Source organism: Puma concolor, chromosome E4 (genome assembly GCF_028749965.1).
Source record: "Puma concolor isolate L17-30 chromosome E4, mPumCon1.1.hap2, whole genome shotgun sequence".
In the NCBI taxonomy this organism is placed as follows: Eukaryota; Metazoa; Chordata; class Mammalia; order Carnivora; family Felidae; genus Puma; species Puma concolor.
Genome location: NC_141683.1, coordinates 2,475,052 through 2,481,626, shown reverse-complemented (window position 1 = coordinate 2,481,626; position 6,575 = coordinate 2,475,052). Strand labels below are relative to the sequence as shown.

The window sequence follows — 6,575 nt, the reverse complement described above, 5'->3', positions numbered from 1 at the left end:
AGAGAAATCCGGACACTTACCATGATAGGTGCCGTCAGACGCCAATAGAGGGAAATAATGCGGGAGGGGAAGGGGAGTGCTGGGGGGGGGGCGCGATTTGGGAAAGGAGGCCAGGGAAGGCCTCACTGGAAAGGTGACCTCCAGATGAAGTCCTGAAGGAGGGAGCAGGCCAGGAAGAGCGAGTACAAGACCCCGAAGCCAGAGCACGGGCCACGTTCAGAGACCAGCCCGAAACCTGCAAGGAGCGGGTGTTGGCCGTGGATGAGCCAGACCCTGCGGGGGCCTTGTGGGCTGTGGGGGTTTGTTCTGCGAGGGGGGGGGGCGCAGGGGATTCTGAGCAGAGGAGGGTCATGATCCAGCTCAGGCTTTAACGGGACAGTTGTGGGCTGACGTGGCTGTAGGGAGCACGGTGAAGCAGGGACGAGGCCACTGCACTGACCCCGGGGGACGGCGGTGGTGGCTAAGAACCCGGGGAGCCCAGCCGGCGGCAGCGTGTGGGTGCCTCTTCCCTCCAGGATGAGAAGGCTGCTGGGGGGGTGGGGGGGCGGTTCCCAGAGGGGGCCGCCTTAGAGGCATTGGGGAGGGCCGAGAGAGCGGGCACCAGCTGAGCCTCCGGCTGGCGTCCTGAGCACACAGCGCCCCCCTCAGGCCTGACGCCCGCACGCCCCTGCATGTCAGGCCCTACAGACGAGGGAGGGAGTGGCCTCCGCCCCCCTGCAGCCCACTGTGGGGGGGGGGGGGGGGGGGGGAGGCGCGCAGCCTGGGTAGGGCAGGGGAGCCGGCAGGGGGAGCCTCAAGGGACAGAGCCTCCTTGCTGCTCACCGAGCCTGTCCAGGTGCCTGGCAGTGATTCCGAGACCCTGGCCAGCATGGTCCCAGTCAGGGGGCCCACCTGCCCCCTCCCTCGCCCTCCGGGGTCTCCGGGTGTGGATGGGGGACCCTGGAAAAGGAACCATAGCCCCAACTGCCTGCCTTCCAGCCGGGCGTCCCCTCCCTGCCCCCGGTGGTCCTGGCCTGAATCTGCCCACAGCACCCCCCCCCGCCCCCCCCCCAGCCCTGCCCTCTGCTTCCCATCCCTCAGCCCTCCACTGTAATCACAGCTCAGCCCAGACCCCCTCCTGTGAATAATTGGGGCTGATTTAGGGGCTATCAGGGGAGAGGGGGGGGGCTAATGGAGTCTGTGGGGGGGCCTCGTGATGAGAGGGGTATGGGAGGCAATTAGCAGGGCCGGCAGCCTCGGGAATCGCCTAATGCACCGGCCTGCAGTCGGGGCCCGCGAGGGCTTGGGGAGGGATCGGGGCCATCCTTCAGCCTGGCAGCAGGAGGTTGGAGGACAGACAGCAGGAGGGACTTCCAGCAAAACAAGGGTAAGCGGGGAGGGGGGCAGGCTGACGGGATGAGTCGGGAGCCCCTGGTCCCCCACAGCCCCTCACTCCCCAGTACGAATGCATGTGTGTGCAAACACAAACACACACACACACACACACACACACACACACACACACACACTGCCCCATATGAATCCTATCCCTCACTGGGGACCAGCTCCTGATTAATACCAACATTAGCCCTGAATGCTCTCCCCTCCCGGCCTCCCCGTCATTAATTACCTCCTCTCCCAGCCCAGCAGAGGGGAAGCCAGCTCCTCTGGGGCAAAAGGAATGAGTCTGACCCCCTGCCCCTCCTCTGTGCTTCTGAAGGCAGAGAGCAGAGAGGAAGGAAGGAACCCTGAGCAAGGAGGGAGGGAGAGTATGTCACACCACCCCCAGCACCCCCACAGCCCGCGCCCCCTCGCGGAGGCCCTCGCCCCTCGGATGCAACCGGAGCGCCGGCCCCACCCCTGCAGGTGGAAGAGGGGGCCCCCCGGGACAAGGTGGACAGCCACACCCCCGATTCCCTTCCCCTTTCTGATTTCACCTTGGGAACAGCAATCTGCACAGAGAGCCAGGCTCTCACAGACCTCCTCGCAGAGACTGTCACGTGCAAACACAAAGGCAGACACACTGGGGAGAAGTGACAACGCGAGCACGGCATCTCCTGTGTGGCATCACCCAGCACCCAGCACCCACAGCGCCCACCGGGAACGTGCGCTTCCCAGGACAAGGGAGGCTGCCGACAGGGGCAGGTGACGTGTCTCAGAACGTCCGCGTTGGTGAAAGAGGCTCTGCCTTCGTGATGGGACCTTGAGTGGCCTGGACTTGAACTTGAGACTCAGGAGGAGGGAGCCCTGCCTTCTCGCTTTTGGGCTGCCATCTTGAATCTCTCCATTTCACCTGGGCCCTCCCCTCCCTCCTTTTCTTCCTCTCTCCCTCTCTCTCCCTCCTTCTCTCTCTCTCTCCCCCTCGCTCCGTGTCACAGCCGCACACACACTTTAAAGCAAAGTGCGGTGAACTGAAACCCAGCCCGCACCCCCCCAGTCGGCCCCTCGCCAGGCTGGAAGCTCAAACCCCCCTGGGCCCTCTCCTCCCCACAGCCTTTGGGTCCCACACTGTGTCTCTCCACGTCTCCCTCTGAGAAGGCGCCGCCCAGCTCCCCCTCAAGGATAGGGGTGGAGGCTCGGTGAGCCCCTCCCAACACCCCCGTGAGCCCCCTTATAACCAAATGAGCCTGGAGACCCGACAATCGATACCCCTCAAAGACGAAGATGATGAAGACGCTAATAACTTTACCCCCTCTCGTCCTCTGACTCTTGCCTACATTAGCTCTGACCACAGGCCCAGGCAGCTGGGATCCGCCGTGGGCAGGCCTGGAGCTGAGTAACCCCTTCAGATCCAGGTGGGAAGCGGGAGGGCAGACAGCAAGAAGGACTTCCCGACGCCCGCGAATGGGAGGCCACGGGGATACGGGATAGAGGCCGCCAAAGCATGTTTCTAACACCTAAATGGATACACGGGAGACCTGACTCGAGTCTGTGAGGACTTGTGACCTCAGAAGCACCCTACAGGGGTGCCAAGGTCCACGTCTAGTCCCTGAGGGCTGCCTGGAGGAGGTGAGCAGGGAAGGGAGGTCCCACTGGGGAAAATCAGGGGACTGGAGTTGACGGGGGTGGGGGGGAGGTCAGCCAGTGGGGGTTGCTCTGGCCCTTCCCTCCCCGCAGGGGAGGCTCTTCCCCCACGAGGCTGTTGAGCAGCTCAGGGACCTGCAGTCTGCGGGGCTTCAGAGGGAGGAAGAAGCCCCTTCCCCACCTCACACGTCCCACCTCCGGGGAAGTGCCCTCCCAGAGCAGCTGCAGCTGGGGGGCTGGTGGCGACCAGCCAAGAGCTTCCCTTCTGTGATCACTGTTCCCACAAAACGCGGCCCTGCCGGCCTGTGCTGCCCCGTCCCCACAGACCAGGGATGGAGAGGAGGAGGAGGGGGAGAAGGGGGAGGAGGATGATGCCGACAAAGACAGAGGAGAGAAAAAGGGTAATAAAGCCAGCAACCTTGTGCCCAGGCATCCACAGGCCAGTCCCCGCTGGGAGGGACTCACACAGAAGACTTGCTTCAACCTGCAAACAACCTCGTGAGGTTAGTGCTATTATTATCCCCATTCTGCAGCGGAGGACCCTGAGGCACAGAAAGGTTGAGTAACTTGCTCAACATCACACAGCCGATGGATGCAGAAGCTGGTCTGCGAGCTTAACCTCCAGGGAGCCTCGGCCTGGAAGAGGAGGAAGGGACCCAGTTAAGCAGGGGGGTGGGCTGCAGAGCTTCTTGGTCCAAGCGCTTGCTGGGAGATGGGGCTCAGAGGACAGCACGCAGCCTTTGGGCTGTGTCCTGCATCTCGGGCTCTCTGCCCTTGTCTCCGCGCAGTGCACGTGCGTGTCTGCCCTGCTCGGTGGCGCACCCCTGCCCCTCTTTGCCTCTCTGTGGGCCCCCCTGCAGCTCCGGCTTTGTCTTCTCTACGCCTCTCCCAGCTCCGGATCCCTCTCTTCCCACAGCCCCAGAGCCCGAGCTGCTCAGATGTTCCATTTTAGCACTGGAGTCTGTGAGAGCTGATGCCTGGAGCATCCCTGGGGCCTGGCAGTGGCCTGAAAGTCGCGACTCCTGGGTCCTGGCTCCTCCCAGGACTGTCACCCCCCGCCCTCACTGGACAGCCTGTCCAAGGCCACTTTAGGAATTTGGCCAAGATGGGCTCTCTCCAGCTGGCACTTAGAGAGCCCAGGGCCTATGGAGTCTGGGGTTCTCCCTAGGGTCTCTCTTAACTTGGGGGTTCACAGGGGCATGGGTCAGGACATCTTCCACCCAGGCTGCCCGGGCCCTCTGCCCACACAGTCCCTGGAAACCCGAACAGATGCCCGTTCCCCTGTCTCCTGTCAGGAATCCGGCCCCCCGAGGGGCAGTGCAGGAAGGAGGCCGAGGCTGCCTCGGGAGGCGGAGGGGGTCGGACGGCTTGGATCCCTGGGCTCTTTGGAGAGCCCATCCCCGCACTGGGGTGGCCCCGGGGGACCCCCACTGGCTTCTGTATCACTGACTCCCTCTCTCCAGAGCCGAGAGCGGAGGCTGGCAGCAGCTTCCTTTAGAGGAAAGTTCTGGGTGCTTTTCTCAATGTTCTCGCAGAGCGAGCCCACCACCATTTCTGAGCCTCTGTCTTCCAGCGGACACAGCCTTTTTCTGAGAGGGAGGGGTGGTGGGAGGGGCTCACAGTAGGTCTAGGGGCCCCAGATGTCTGACCCCCGCAGCCCCAGGTTGCTGTCCCTGTCCCAGCTCCCCGCGGGGTCCTCGGGGTCCCATTCCATTGATCCCCCTGCTGGCATCCGCCTCAGCTGGTGCTCAGCCCCTGGTGTGTAGGGCGGGGGGGGGGGGGGCGCTAATGGACTTGGCACCCGCAGGAGGTAATTAACAGGGTGGGGCGTGGGCCTCACTGGGGTGGAGGGGGCACCATTACTGACAATGGAATCCAACAGCTAGAGAGAGGGGGCGGGGCCTTGTGTGTGTGTGTGTGTGTGTGTGTGTGCGCGCTCATCTGCGTGGGAGCAAAGAGGAGCCAGTGGGGGGGCTCTTAGGCCGTGAAACTGGCAATGAGGGTACAAGCCCCCTCCTCACCAACCAGGGCCAGGTCACCTGGAGGGGTCCCAATGACTGGCTTCAGCTCCCCTTCCAGATCAATGAAAAGCTATCCAGTCCTCTGTCCCACACTCTCCCGGAATATTCCCCTCCAGGTCCTAACCTGTTCCCAGAACCCCTCACCTTACCTTACCTGCCCAGCTTTTCCAGCTGTGGTTTTAAGAGCTTCTGATGTTCCGATGCCCTTGACCTTGGAAATGCCCCCACACGCCCTGGCAGTTCCCTTCTACTGCCTGACCTCCAACCCCTCTGCTTCAGCGATGGCCCAAATCCTGCTCAGTGTGGGAGGCCCCCTATGGCCCTACCTCTGGGGTCTCCAAGGCTGGCACTGCCCCACCGCCTCCTCAGCCCTGAACTGGGGCTCCAGGGGCAGGGGAGGTGGGGAGGATGGGGGCGCAGGTGAGACAGAAAGCGTCCCAGGACCCCATGCTGTTCTCCAGGACATTCTCTGATTCAGTTGCGTGTCTCACCTGTGTCTGTTTCCAGCATGCACCTGCACCCTGTCTCTCCATCGGTGTCCCTCTGTCTCTCTGGGGGTCTGTCTCTCCCCTCTGTTCTCATACATCCCTCTGCAGTCTTTGCATTCTCCGAGTCTGTAGACCCTGTCCCGGTCTCTCTCCAGGCACCTGTCCCTGGCCTACCTGTTGGATGTGATCCCCGACCCTGTCTCTCCCGCCACATTGCCACCCGCCCCCTTACCGCACCTGCTGTAAGCCCTGCCTTGCTGGGTGGTGTAGTACGGCCTCACTCCTCCCAGGTCAGGAGAGCAGGGCCTGTGAACTTGGCCCTCAGGGACCAACCCCCGCCCCCCCACCCCCATCAATCAGCCTGCAGCCCTGGGTCAGACCTCCATTAGCACTAACCAGCCTGGACAAGAGGCAGACACCATCGGGCTAGGCCTAGGGGTGATAAGGCCCAGATTGAATCACTGTGTGGGGGGAGCTGGGCACCCAAGGACATGAGACAGCCACGACATTAGCCCTGAGGAGCCTTGGGGAGTGTGGGTTATTGTGGGAGCTCAGCAGGTGATTGGAAGTGATGGGGCGGGAAGCAGGAGGGGGGGGGGGGCGCGGGGGGCGGGCACTGCTCCTCCAGGGCTCCATGTGATGAAGATGGGGGCAGGGCCCAGGTCCTGAGGGGATCCTCGGCCAGCCTCGAAGCCTCCAGAAGCCTGGGGCCACTCAGTAAAGCCAAGTGCTGTTCCGAGAGGCAGAGGAGAAAGGAGACCCTACCTCCTCCTTGGGCAGAATGGCACAGGGAGACGTCTCTATCCTTCCGAAACAGACACCTTGCCCAGTCCCTGGCCTCCAGATGCTGATCTCCAAGCACTTAGAGCCCGGAAGAGCGACAGAGCAGAAGGAACATGGCGTCCTGCCTCCCCCACCACCCTCCTTCCCCGGCCTCGCCACGTGCGCGCACGCACGCTCACGCTCACTCTCGCTCACCCACTGGTCCTATCATGTGCCCGCCCTGTTCTGCCCACACCAGTACCAGGCGGACCCACCCCACGGATACTCCCGCCCGGTCCGC

General features: G+C 63.1%; 1 long non-coding RNA gene across 1 annotated transcript; it reads right to left on the bottom strand.

Annotated features, from left to right (window-relative positions):
• Window positions 1–3,326: 3,326 nt before the first annotated feature.
• LOC147572215 (uncharacterized) lies at window positions 3,327–6,421 on the bottom strand. The gene is made up of 3 exons (XR_015246230.1): window positions 6,278–6,421; window positions 5,516–5,686; window positions 3,327–3,639 (listed from the first exon to the last, which is right to left on the bottom strand). It is a non-coding gene; the product is annotated as an uncharacterized LOC147572215 (long non-coding RNA).
• Between the last annotated feature and the right edge of the window lie 154 nt (window positions 6,422–6,575).